The sequence below is a fragment of the Arvicanthis niloticus genome, chromosome 25 (assembly GCF_011762505.2).
Source record: "Arvicanthis niloticus isolate mArvNil1 chromosome 25, mArvNil1.pat.X, whole genome shotgun sequence".
Lineage (NCBI taxonomy): Eukaryota > Metazoa > Chordata > Mammalia > Rodentia > Muridae > Arvicanthis > Arvicanthis niloticus.
In genome coordinates this window covers 23,470,601-23,483,795 of record NC_133433.1, presented here as the reverse complement: position 1 = coordinate 23,483,795, position 13,195 = coordinate 23,470,601, and positions in this window count along the sequence as shown.

Below are 13,195 nucleotides of genomic sequence, written 5' to 3'. Positions count from 1 at the left end.
GAAGTTCTAAATATAGGTAGGAGAAAAACTCTTTCTTCATTGATGTGACTTCCATAGCAAATAGCAAGCACTGGTGTTTGATTTATTTAATCTCCCTGCTCTCACAAACATGTTCTTGATGTACCCAGAATTCTCAAATGTGCACAATTAAATAGGTTGCTGCTCTTTCTATTAATTTATTTTCCTACACTGCTGTTAGTCTCTTCGTTGTAAAGGTAGAAGAAAAATCTAGTATAGAATGTAACATTGGGGATAAATTCTTTAATTTCACCTCAATGAAATATTGCAATAAACACCATTTTCAGGCAAATGATTTGGAATTACTCTGCTCTGTAACTGCACTTTAGGAGTTAATAGAGTCACTCAAATGAAAGTGAACATTTCCTGTTTTCATTTTGAGTCACGTTCTCATTAAAAAGTACTTTTCCAGTTTGTAATATAAAAAAACTTTTTGTATTTAAAAATCAGAAAGAGAAGGCAAGATTGGGGAAGAGAGAGAGAAAAGCTACTTTTCTTTTTGTGAGAGGCAAGAAGATGATGAATTAAAGTAGATGTAGAGTGTGTGCAGTTATATAAGACTATTAGTGAGTCCGCTTGTTCTGGTTTTTGTAATTTGTTCATGTCCTACTTTATATAACTCAATCCATTGTGAGCCAAACATGAAATAAGTGCACACAGCATTCCACATCTCACTTTGTCAGCATATTTTTAGCATGTAGAACAAACACAAGGGACGTCATGGTTTGTGAATAGAGAACAGAACATTTTTCGCATCCCAGGAACCGATAAGAAGCACAAGGTTAAGGAGATTAAAAACAAAACAACAACAGTGAACAGATGTGTTTGTTGTTGCGGATAGAGGAGCTTAACCATTTACTTCAATTAACAACAAGAGTGAACACATCAATACTCAAGCTTGTCTGATGCCTTGATTTTTTTTTTTTCCAATTTGACAGGTAATAGTGGGACTGGGAAAATGTCACAACAATTTAGTGCTGCCTCACTGACCTTAACCAGTTCAGTGACAACATGGATGCATTTTGCAGAGATTCCTTATGAGTCATGATAATGCTGTTTCTGTCTGCTCTTACAACGGGTTTAAAACTCAGTGGCGATTAATGGTTTAAAATCAAGTCCTCTCATGGACTGTTCATTTAGGTGCTAAGTAAAATCAGGTTCAAATATTTATGACCAGTGTGAAAATGTGGAAACTTTCTTTAGGACCATGTCTTTTCACATTGAGTCATAAATGAAACCGACTATGTTTGACAAAGAAAGACTATCGCATCATGTAGCCAAGCTGCTAACCACCCCTGTGCTCTAAAACATCTTGTCTAAATTTAAGCAGATTATGTCACAGAAATTTAAGAAAATGTAAAAAGCTCACAGTTTCACCATATGAGAGTAAATTATACCTTCAGCAAACTGACAGTGGTACCCAAGTACAATAGCATTGGCAAGCCACTTCAGTACCAGCTGACCCAATAAATAAATGCTTTTCTTACAGTACAGCTTAACTAATATCCACATGCAACAAGAGAAGGGAACTGACAATTTTTAAGAGAAACATAAGGTTCCATTTGTACAGTACTAAGAGTTAGTTCAGGAACCTGCCTAGGAGGCTCCATGAAAGTATCACGGAACTCAGACAAAGCTGAGTCCATGCACTAATTTCTCTCTTCATCAAAGGAGTATCCATCCACCTGTTCATCTCCACAGCTTCCAGCAACACCTTCTTAAATATGAGGAGCTCATCTGAGGTTTTCTAGGGAGCAGCAATCTTTGAGGCTTTCAACAGCCAAGCTAACAGAATGTCTCTAAGACAAGATTCCTTAACTATGAGGTCGGTGGGGAAATGTTCCTCAGGTCACTGCAAAACTAATCTCATCATTATGCTCTCCTCAATTGGCTCAACATGCTCTCAACTCTCTGAGCTTTTGCTGGATAGCCCAGTACCCTCAAAATGTGTCATGTGTTCTCATATCTCTGTTGACACTGTACATATTCATATTGACTCTTTGTGTTTTGGAAGTCACAGGCAAGATCTAAAGGCCTGCTTTCTTATTTCTCTTTGAATCATTTGATTTGATAAGCTAGCATGTCTCTAGTCCTACATAAAAACTCCAAAAGTATTTGAATTACATTGATTGTAGATGCCATATTAAAATCCTTAGGGCAATTCTGTCATCGAGGAGCTCAAATTTAGTTATAAAGAGACTAGACAAAGTAGAATAAACAACTGTTATGCATTATGTTGTACCTTGCCCCAGTGACAGGAAAAATATAATATAGTAATTACAGTGTAGAAGTCCTATGTCCAGACCCTTAGGGTACATCTTTCTTTGGAAATAGGGCTTTTATAGATGGAGTGAAGTGAAAAGAAGGTCATTAATGTAGGCTCAATCTAATGTGAGCAATGTCCTTTAAAAGGGGACAATTTGAACAGACACATAGAGGGAGGGTCAAAATCATCAAGCAATGGGCTGTCTCTATGCAGAGGAGAAAAACCTGGAAAACATTCCTCACTCCCTCCTCAAAAATGAAACAACCCAGGGCAGCTGTATCACAGATTTCAAGTTTCCAGGATTGTGAGGAAAGATATTTGCTTGGTTGAAGCCAACACATTTGTGATATTGTGTAGTCATAGCCCTAAAAGCTAAAGACTAGCCTCTGAGTTCATCTACTTATTAATAAAATACCCAAAAGAAAACAATGTGAGAAAGCATGGTGGCATTTGTCACATGAGGTAGATGACATAAGGACCCAAATATGACCTCTATGGAGGGTGATAAAAATGGGAAGACTGACTTTTTCCTTTGTAAAAAAAAAAAAAAAAAATGATATCCATACCATGACTATTCTGCACTTGCCCAGCATTCAAATACCCTGGGTAATATGAAAATGGATCACAAGTAGAATTGGAAATTATATTTTCAATAATCAATCAGACAGTTCTGCAAAGCAAATTATTAAAGCTGTTTTCATTTGATTGCCAGGGTGAAAATATAAATGGAAAATAACAATTCTCAAAATTGTGTGTATTGATAATGTGATGCCCAGAGGAACTATGTTCTTTCTTAACCTGAATACATTTTGAAGCTTTATTAATAACCACAATAATATAGATTTGTTACACTAGCAATGATTTACTTAGGCTTATCAACAAAATGACTATAGGTTAAGCTAAATGGACGGCTGTTTCCTGAAATGAAAATAGAGACAGAGGAACAAAGAAAGACACATTTACTAAGACTATACATCAGGTGGCAGGGAGAAACAGACACATAAAATTCAAATGTAGAACTTATTAATTTACAATGAATGGGGTAATTTTCCTAAGAAGAAAAGATCTTTCATTGGTTTTGCAGCTTTGTTTTGAAATTTTGTTTTTGATTTCAGCATCATAGAACTTAACTTTTATTTTCATTCAGAGAAAAGAACCGTTCCTGTTCTATAGGGGTAGGTCTCAATTGTAAGAAAATTATTAAGAGCTGAATGGGTAAATGGAGTATTTTGGCTTTAAAATAGCACATATAGACCAGCAACACTAAACCAAAGGAATCACAAGTACCCATGTTCTATCCTTGATCTTTATTCTCAACCTAGAACCCAATTCACTGATGTGTACCTTTCAACCACTCCTTACAGCTGTTTTGTTAGATCCATATAAGTCCTCACTCAACAGACAAAATAGAAAAATAAAGATTGTTCTAAGAAACCTTTGTGAACAGATATAATACAGTCTAATGTAAAAATAGTTAAAGTGTTAATTTGATTAAAAATTCTAAAGTAATAAACTCTTCATGGCCTAGCTTTCTGCCTCCTAATACATATTCTCCTTAAGTCAATAAGTCCTTATTGATCCCTGAATGACTTAGGTGTATTTTTGGCCGTATACAGTGTTTGTATATACATGAAAGTATACTATCTAAGCTCTTAGTTTATTCTAAAATAGAGGCACACTACTGACAATTTTCCAAGCTCTGCTTTGTCCTTCTATCTCTGTTCTCAGATGACCCGGTTTCTGCTTCCATGAGCATAAGCAAGAACTTTGGGGACTAAGATTGAATTGTTTTCTTCAATACTTCCAAGAAAGGTGTATATCTGCTGATTTTTCCCTCTGTGCTAAAGGCTATGAAGGCCAGATTACCTCTGGAGCAGTGACTGATCCAAAGACTCGAACTCAAGAAAACTCACTCTTCTACTTGATTACAGTGAAATGGTACAGACTCAAAACACCAAAAGTATTGTAGAATAGACTTCAAGAAAGCAGGTACAAGGTTTTAGGTATGACTCTCAGGAAGGCACCAGGGATACTTCTTCCTGAAGCAACATAGGACAGACCAGTAACCAACCACAAATGCTTACCTCAGCTTTGTGACCCAGTGTTTTTATTATGGAAAAACATACAGGTCTGTAGACCATGCCACTCACCTTAACCACTCAAATTCTAATACCACCCTTCTCAGCTCAAAGTGACATTAGCAATAAATCACACTTGCAAGATACTCTTCTCCTTTCAAATGTATACAACATGATGGCCCAAGAATGAAACATAAAATAAAAACATTTACAGTATTGTAACAATCAATGATAGACTGCTTTTCTAGCAAGTGAAAAGGCCTGAGTCTGATGTAAACATACAAATTGAGAAAGGCATTTTAAGATCTCACATTTTATCCCCCTGGAGCTGAGTGAACGCCAGTCTTGAAATTAGGCCTTTCTTTGGAATCTGTAGAGGATAAGCAAATAGGACCAGAGAAGTTAACCTTCTGTGCCCATTTTTCTCTTTTTTAAATATTTTGCTTTTCTTTTTCTGTCCAAGTATAGTATTTTTTTCTGTTTCTAATATCTTATTCCTATTTGCACATTTTCTGCTATCTGTAATTCTATATAAAATTGTAGAAAGAATTCCCTTTTAATCAATTATATACATGTTCAAAATTAATTACAGAGACTCTCAGTTCCACAAAAAAATGAAGCACATCTCTATTTCATTTAATTTAGAAGCCTTGGGAAGTCCCAGCAATCAGACACATCAAGTTGTTTCTAAGCTTCCTGAGGAAGCTGGGAAAAGAGTAGTGGCTGCCGAAGGACCTCAAAACTAGGAAAACCCTAAGCCAGTAAAACCTATGCCCATCTCTGTTTTGTCCTATGTATCTCTGAGCTATGTGAATTACCAGTGAAAAATGCTCCAAGAAAAGCCATGAGACTCACTAACATGTAGCATAAAACCCAAAATTCTTGGTTTTATCAGCACATACCACTTTCTATCAAAACACAAGGCAAAAGCTCCCTGTCTCTACCTTAACCCTAGCCAGCACATACACAACATTGTCAGGGGTTCAGGAAAATTGAGCTGGAATTTGGAAGGAAATGTCCCAACCTACTTTCAAGATAGAAGGAAGGAGCTGATAAGCTCCTCCATAGTTGTATGCTAAATCGTTTGTCTTGACTGAACATAAAGGTCTCACCCTTTCCTTCCTCAACATACTGTCAATGTACACAAAAGACAACTGATCATCTAGTCCTTGCCTGGCAATCAAGTGTGCTTCAAAACCACAGTGAGTGTCTAGAGATAAGCAGAGCATCCTCCTGCCTTAGTAGTAAAATGAGGAGGAAGGCAACAAGGGGAAGATGCTGTCACCGCTGGACTGTGTTGACTATCTATGAATAAACTTTCCAAACAATTATAAAACACTGGGAATTTAAACAGAAAACAGCTAAATAACATTTGCTCAAACAAGAAGACCTAAATATTTACTACAGGAAAATTTAAAGAACGTAAAAATGGAAATATGCTAAGCTATTTCATGTATACCCAACAGGATAGTACAAAACAAGCTTTGAAGTTCTAAGCTATAAAGAAGAAGAGAGACCTCAAAACAAAAATTCTAGTTCCCTCATCAATACACTTGAGTAAGTAGAAGTAACCAGGTTCTGAATGACCAGAAAAAAGGAAATGTGGTAAAAAATGACATGTAAAACAATGAAAAATGTAATGAAACATAATCTGCTTCTTCAGAAAGGCCAATAAAATTAGCAAGACTTATGACACATTAAGACAGAAGGTATGAAGTTCCAGTTTGAAGAGAAAACAGAGGATACACTGTGGATTATTCAGCTATTGAAGAAGCAATCACTGGATATGATGAAATGCTTTATAATAATAAATGCAACAATTTAGAATAAATGAACCAAATTGTAAAAATGAACAGTGTATAGAAATTAAGCCAAGATGAAATAGGCAACTTGAACAGCTTATTATTTCAAAATTGAGTTTATACTTAAAATCAAGCTCTTTGAAATCTTCAGTAGTAAATGATATTTCTACGAATTTTTTCCAGGCATTTGAAAACTTAACTTCGATTTTACAAACCATTTATATTAATGAATAGAAATAATATTACTGGTGAATTTTAGGGAATCAATCCTATAATCAAACAAAAAGGAATAAAGATGAAAACTACAAATAGCTGCCACCAATTTAAACACAAACTCCACAAAACAGAATCAGCAAATCCAGGTTAGTTAATATAGATCATACAACATGACCAAATGATTTGCTTCAGTTATACAGACTAGTTCATTGTTAAAACATTCAGCAAATAGTGACAATGTGAAACACAGATTCATTAGCATACCAGGTGACACAGAAGAAAATTTAACAGAGTCCTCCTTTTTGTGATTTTTAAATCACAAAATCAGAGGTTTTATTTTTCAGTGTTTAAAAAACATAGTTAATGTTTAAAATTCTCTAAAAGGAGAATTTGAAAACACACTATTCCATATACAATAAAAATTAAAGACTGTACTGTAAAGAAAAAATGTTAAATGAACATAGATTAGAAAAGCAGGGAAAGGTTTTCCTATCACCAACTGATTGGGTCATTTCTCACTAAACATAAACAGCAGCAGAAAACTGAATTGAGCAAGTTCAGAGGACCCCAAACCAGTAAATATATAATGGTTGATCTTACTTTTGTTTATAGTCATTCCTTGGGAAAGATATTAATCAATATTTTCTTAAAATATTCATGTGTATGTGTGTGATGTTTAATTCAGTGCCTAAAACATCCTAGTATTTTAGAAGATAAATATAATTTTATTTTTAAATTTATATAGAAACTCATTTATAATATAAATAATGGCTTTACAACAAAACAAAATTAAGCCTGACTATATAGCAATCAAGTCAGTGTGTTTTTTTCACACAGGCCAATGGAACTGGACAGAGTCTAGAAAGGATCCCCCACAAATAAAAAATAATTAGAAGCACAAGGAGGAGCCTTATAACAAACAATGCTAACTCAAAGCAAAGGGATATCAAAAAACAACAGAAGTCTTTGACTTCATATCATATCTTTTATAAAAGTCACATCAAGGGCTGGAGAGATGGCGCATCAGTTAAGAGCATTGATTCTGCCAGAGGTCCTGAGTTCAATTCCGAGCAACCACAGGGTAGTTCACAACCATCTGTAATGAGATCCAATGCCCTCTTCTGGTGTGTCAGAAGATAGCTACATTGTACTCGTCATATACATAAAATAAATAAAATCTTTAAAAAAAAGTCACCTCGAAATGTATCCAGGACTTAATTGAAAAATGTAAGACTATAAAAGCTTTTTGTTTTAACTTAAACAATTCATGATTTGAGGCTAAGCAAAAAAAATATTATAACTCAGCAATAAACAATAATCAATGTGATTGCTAAAAGAATATTTTATAAATCATACTTCTTACAAGCATCGGAGGAAACACTAGAAACAGGAGTAATATGTTTGTAAAGCATTTGCATCAGGATAGAATAGTACAGAGTATAAATTGCTCTCAGAAGCAGATATTCAACGATGAAGGATGCACATATCATAAACACACAGACAAGAGACATCAAAACACATGTGAAGAGATCTTAACATGTGAGACCAGGAGAAATGTAATTAAAACTGCAATATAATTTATGCCTGTTTACATAGAAAAAATTTAAAAGTCACCACAAAACATTACGCTGGCAAAGATTTTTAAAAATTGGTTAATTGAAATCTTAAAGGAAATAAAGAATAGTGCACATATATGGACAAACAGTTGATAGTTTTCCATAAATCTAGCCTAGAAAGTGCAATATGAATCAACAATTTATTTTAAAGGATTAAAATGTAAGGTTTACACAAAAATATCTGAACATGAGTGTTTATAGAAACTTAGCCCCAAACTACAAAAACTCAATCCTTCTTAGTGTGATTACACAAAACAATACACTGAGACTACATAATCAACAAAATTTTTTTTTTACATAGCTACTGCTTTATATAATTTTCAAAGAAATCACCCTGTGTCACTGAATTAAAAAAAAAAACACATCAAAACAAAACAAAATAGCAAAACAAAACAAAAAAATCCCAACACATAATTCTGGAATATTTTTTCTTACCTAAAATGATTACAAAACAAGGAATTTGATCATATTACACTATGTTATTAATAACCCAATGGTTTTGTTTGCTTGAAATTAATTTTCTAATTTTCAGTTTGGTATCTAAAATTCATTGCACTGTGTCACCCAACATCCCCCAACTGTCTAGCTTCTATAATACCTGTAGCTGATTCACAAAGTGGTGTGGTACACTATTTCTACTGTCAAATTTTGATAAATGTTCTTTTTCAGATGATATACTGATTTGTTTCCTCATTGAAAAGCTCCCACATATCCAGTAATGTTTCTCAGGCATGTAACAATTTTTATAGTATGTTCTTCCATTTTAATATATGCTCTCTTGTTGACTCCCACTTTTGAGTTAAGGTAGGACAACTGCAGACTGTATTGCTTTCTTCAGTGATAAGATGTTCAAGTCAGAATTAGTGTTGTGATTTAACCTTCATTACCTTTAAGAAATAAAATCCAACTTCATACAGTCTGCAGAGGACATGTACATGTATAACCTAGATGGGCTCTCAGCACTGAGACAGAAGCCTAACCCAAAAGTGATCTCCATTGATCACAACTTGCAATTGAAAAACTTGTTTTTTTCTAATGACGTCTCACTGGGTACACAAACCACACTTAAGGGTAAGCCCCACACTTGGCAACTAATGGCCCACATAGGGCATATTTGTGGGGGGCCGACAGAAGGCGGCTATCATCCTTGCAGCTATTTTGAGCCATATACCCTGACAAGAGACTTGATTATATCAACCTCCAACAGCTGAGCACACTCTGATAACATCTTGCTTTAGATACCCAGGATCTTCCCTTGGGTGTGTGAGACTTAAAGCTGTGATTTAGAGCCGAGGCTTAAGGCCTAAGGGCATGACAACTTGGAGTAGGAATAAGGCATTGAGGAAGAAGACACTTGGACTAGAGAACTCGGAAGAAGAATTATTAGTTATTAGGAATTAGAGGAAGAACAGAGAATTAGGCATTAGACATTAGGCACTTAGCACTTGGAAGAAAGAACTTGAAATTTGGAGGCACTAGGAACGAGAAACTAGGGAATAGGAACTCAAGACTTGGGACTTGGAGAGAAGAGAGACTGAAGAATAAACAGGATTGAATCACACTCTGTCTGGTCTCCATTCCTCGAGTCCATCCTCACTCTCTCTCTTGTTGAACCCTGACCCACGGACTGGAGCAGCTTGGGGCAGTGAGAGCTCTAACAATTTAACCCCAAAGGTTTTTGGCAGTGCGCATCCCAACATTGATAGAGCGGTCCACAACATTTTGCCCCCCAAACGTAGGACAGCTAGGGCCTCAACATTTATGGCGCCCAACGTGGGGCAGCAAGAAGGAAAGACCCAGTATGGGACATTACTAGAAGAAGAGTTTGCCAAAAATTGAGAAGTGAAAAGAAAGTGATCACTGTGGGAATCTGCAGTGTCAAAAAAGGTAAGTCATGTTAATGAAAATGGAGCAAGAAATAAGTCAGCCTGAACTCAACTCTCTGTTTTTGTTTTGTTGTCCGCTGCTCATGTGTGTTAATTGTCTACTTTTGCTTCATTGCCTGAATGCTATCTTTCATGTTCAAAATAAAAAGAAACATATTTATCCAAAATTAGAATATAAAATACAACCAAAGGTTGATGATAATTTGTCAGAGCCAGATTGTGCTAACCTAGAGGAAGAGGCATCGGAACATTATGACCCTGAATGGCCCTCTTCCCAAAGCTCCTCTCCCAGTGTGTCTCCACCTCCAAGTGCTCCCCCAATGGAGATGGTGGTTATAAATCCCAGATGGGAGTTACAGGAAAAATATCTGTTCTTAAACAACAAATAGAGTTAGAAAAAGAGTATCAGGACTTAATTAATCAGCTACAAAAATTAAAGACAGGGAAGATATCTCGAGAGGTAAACTGTGAAAATCCCCAGGCTCCTTGCATTCCTCAACCAGGAATCCAAAGGCAATCCCTATCCCCTAGCTTAAGATTAGCCACAGATCATCCAGAGAAGGGAGACGCTGAGGCTTTCCCTGTATCTGAGACCAGAGATGCTCAAGGGGTTGCTTGGAGACATCACACGGGATTTAATTTTCAAATTATTAAGGAATTAATAAATGCAGTATCACAATACAGTGCCACTGCTCCCTTTACTCTTGCAATTTTAGAGTTTGTTGCAGAGGAGTGGCTGACTTCTAGTGATTGGAACACCTTAGTGAGAGCAGTTCTTAGTGGTGATGACTATCTTATTTGGAAATCAGAGTATCATGAGAATTGTAAAGAAACAGCTAGGAGAAACATTCAGGTAGGCAATGGTTGGTCCTTTGATTCTTTAGTAGGAGAAGGGCAATTTGCTTCTAGTGATAACCAGATGCAATATGATCCAGGCTTATTTGCTCAAATTCAAAATGTAGCCATGAAGGCTTGGTGTAAACTCCCAGCAAAGGGATGTTAAAGTACATCTTTAACATCAGTCAGACAAGGACCTGATGAATGATTTTCTGATTTTGTTCATAGATTAATGACAACAGCAGGGAGGATTTTTGGTAATGCAGAGGCAGGAGTAGATTATATGAAACAACTTGCATATGAAAATGCCAATCCTGCCTGCCAAGCAGCCATTAGACCCTACAAGAAAAAAGACAGACCTTACAGGGTATATCAGACTCTGTTCTGACATAGGGCCCTCCTACCAACAGGGTTTAGCTATGGTGGCTGCCTTGCAAAAAATCAGTAAAAGATTTTTTGGCAAGTAGAAACCAAAAGGCCTGTTTTAAATGTAGCAAGCCTAAACATTTTACAAGAGATTGCAAGGCAGAAAATGAGTTAACCCAGAGACAGCCCAGAAAACAGCCTGGGTTCTGCCCACTTTGCAAACATGGAAGGCATTGGGCTAGTGAACGTAGGTCCAAAAGAGACACACAAGGAAACATCTTTTCCCATAATCAGGGAAACGCGAACAGAGGCCAGCTCCAGGCCCCGAACCAACATGAGCCAAAACAGGCTTATGGAGCAGTCAGTTTTATACCAACAAACAACAATCCCTGTCTGAACTTAGTTGAGCAACATCAGGAAGCACAGGACTAGACCTCAGTTCTGCCACCTACATAGTATTAACTCCAGAAATAGGACCACAGGCCTTACCCTCTGGAGTGTTTGGACCACTCTATCCAAATATGTTTGGTCTGATAGTGGGAAGAAGCAGTACTACTATGCAGGGACTACAAATTTTTCCTGGAATAATAGACAATGATTATCAAGGTGAGATTAAGGTAATGGCCCAGGCAATTCAGAATGTAGTTACCATTCCTACAGGAAGGAGAATAGCTCAACTATTGTTACTTCCATTGTATCCTACTAATCACAAATATAAGAATCCTAAAAGACGAGATCAAGGCTTTGGTTCCTCTGATGCATACTGGGTACAGCCTATAGTTAAACAAAAACCTATGATGATACTATGGCTGGATGGAAAGGCATTCCAAGGCTTGGTTGACACAGGAGCTGATGTGACTATCCTAAAACAAAGCGATTGGCCTGCCACCTGGCCTCTGACCCCAACTTTAACCAATCTAAAGGGTATTGGCCAAAGTCAAAATCCACAACAAAGTTCTAAGGTGCTGATATGAAAAGATGAAGAAGGAAATACAGGGAATATACAACCCTATGTCATCCCGGGCCTTCCTATTAATCTCTGGGGCAGAGATCTGTTATCCCAGTTGGGATTGATTATGTGCAGCCCCAATGAAGTAATCACAGCTCAAATGATAAACTCTGGATTTTCCCCCAGGTAAAGGATTAGGAAAAAGTGAATAAGGGATTATCTAACTTGGATCAGGCCATAAAGGCTCATGAGTTACATCGCCTTAATTCTAAAACTTTAAAAATTATGTTTAAAATTACCAGAGAACAAACTAGACAAATTGTTAAACAATGTCAATCATGTGTTACATTTTTACCAGTTCCTCATTTGGGCATAAATCCAAAGGGACTGATACCAAACAGTATCTGGCAAATGGATGTTACTCATTATAATGAATTTGGCAATCAAAAATATATACAGTATTTTAAAAATATAATAGTAGTTTTGAAAGGTTTGATTTCTGCCTTGCTGTACTTTGATGCTGAAGATGTTGCTGATAAAATTATCCATGGCTTGAGGTCAGTATTTCCATTTTGGTCAAGCATTAAGAATGGCATACATAGCTTGATCATGTTAGCCTTTTTTATTCTAGGAATATTTTTATTCCTGTCTATTGTGTTAAAGCTTATCTTTAACAACATCAACATGTTGGCAGCCAAAGTACATTACTTGAATCTGAAAATGGACCCCCAGACAGAATTATTAATTTAATAGGTTGGCAAACCAAGGATGAGTAAGATTCTGTACAGAGCCTTACCAACCTAAGACAGAAGTGCATTGCTTTTGATAATGCACATTCCAGTATGGGTAAGAAATGCATTCTGGTCAGAATGACCTAAGTCAGGCTCAGTCTTGTTTATGAAATTAAAAAGAGGGAGAGGTAGAGAGCTTTTGGGGCTGCTTTGGCAGGAATCTGACATTGGCCAAGGACAAGGAAATGGGCTTCAGGCAAGAATCTGACATTAGGCTAGAACAAAGAAGTAATTTCAGGCAGGAATCTAAATCTTAGGCTAGAACAAGGAAATAGGCTTCAGACATGAAAATGACTTTGGGCTAGGACAGGGAAGTAGGCTCAGATATTTTGGTCATCCTGATAAGCCCTTAGAAACAGTGATCACTTCT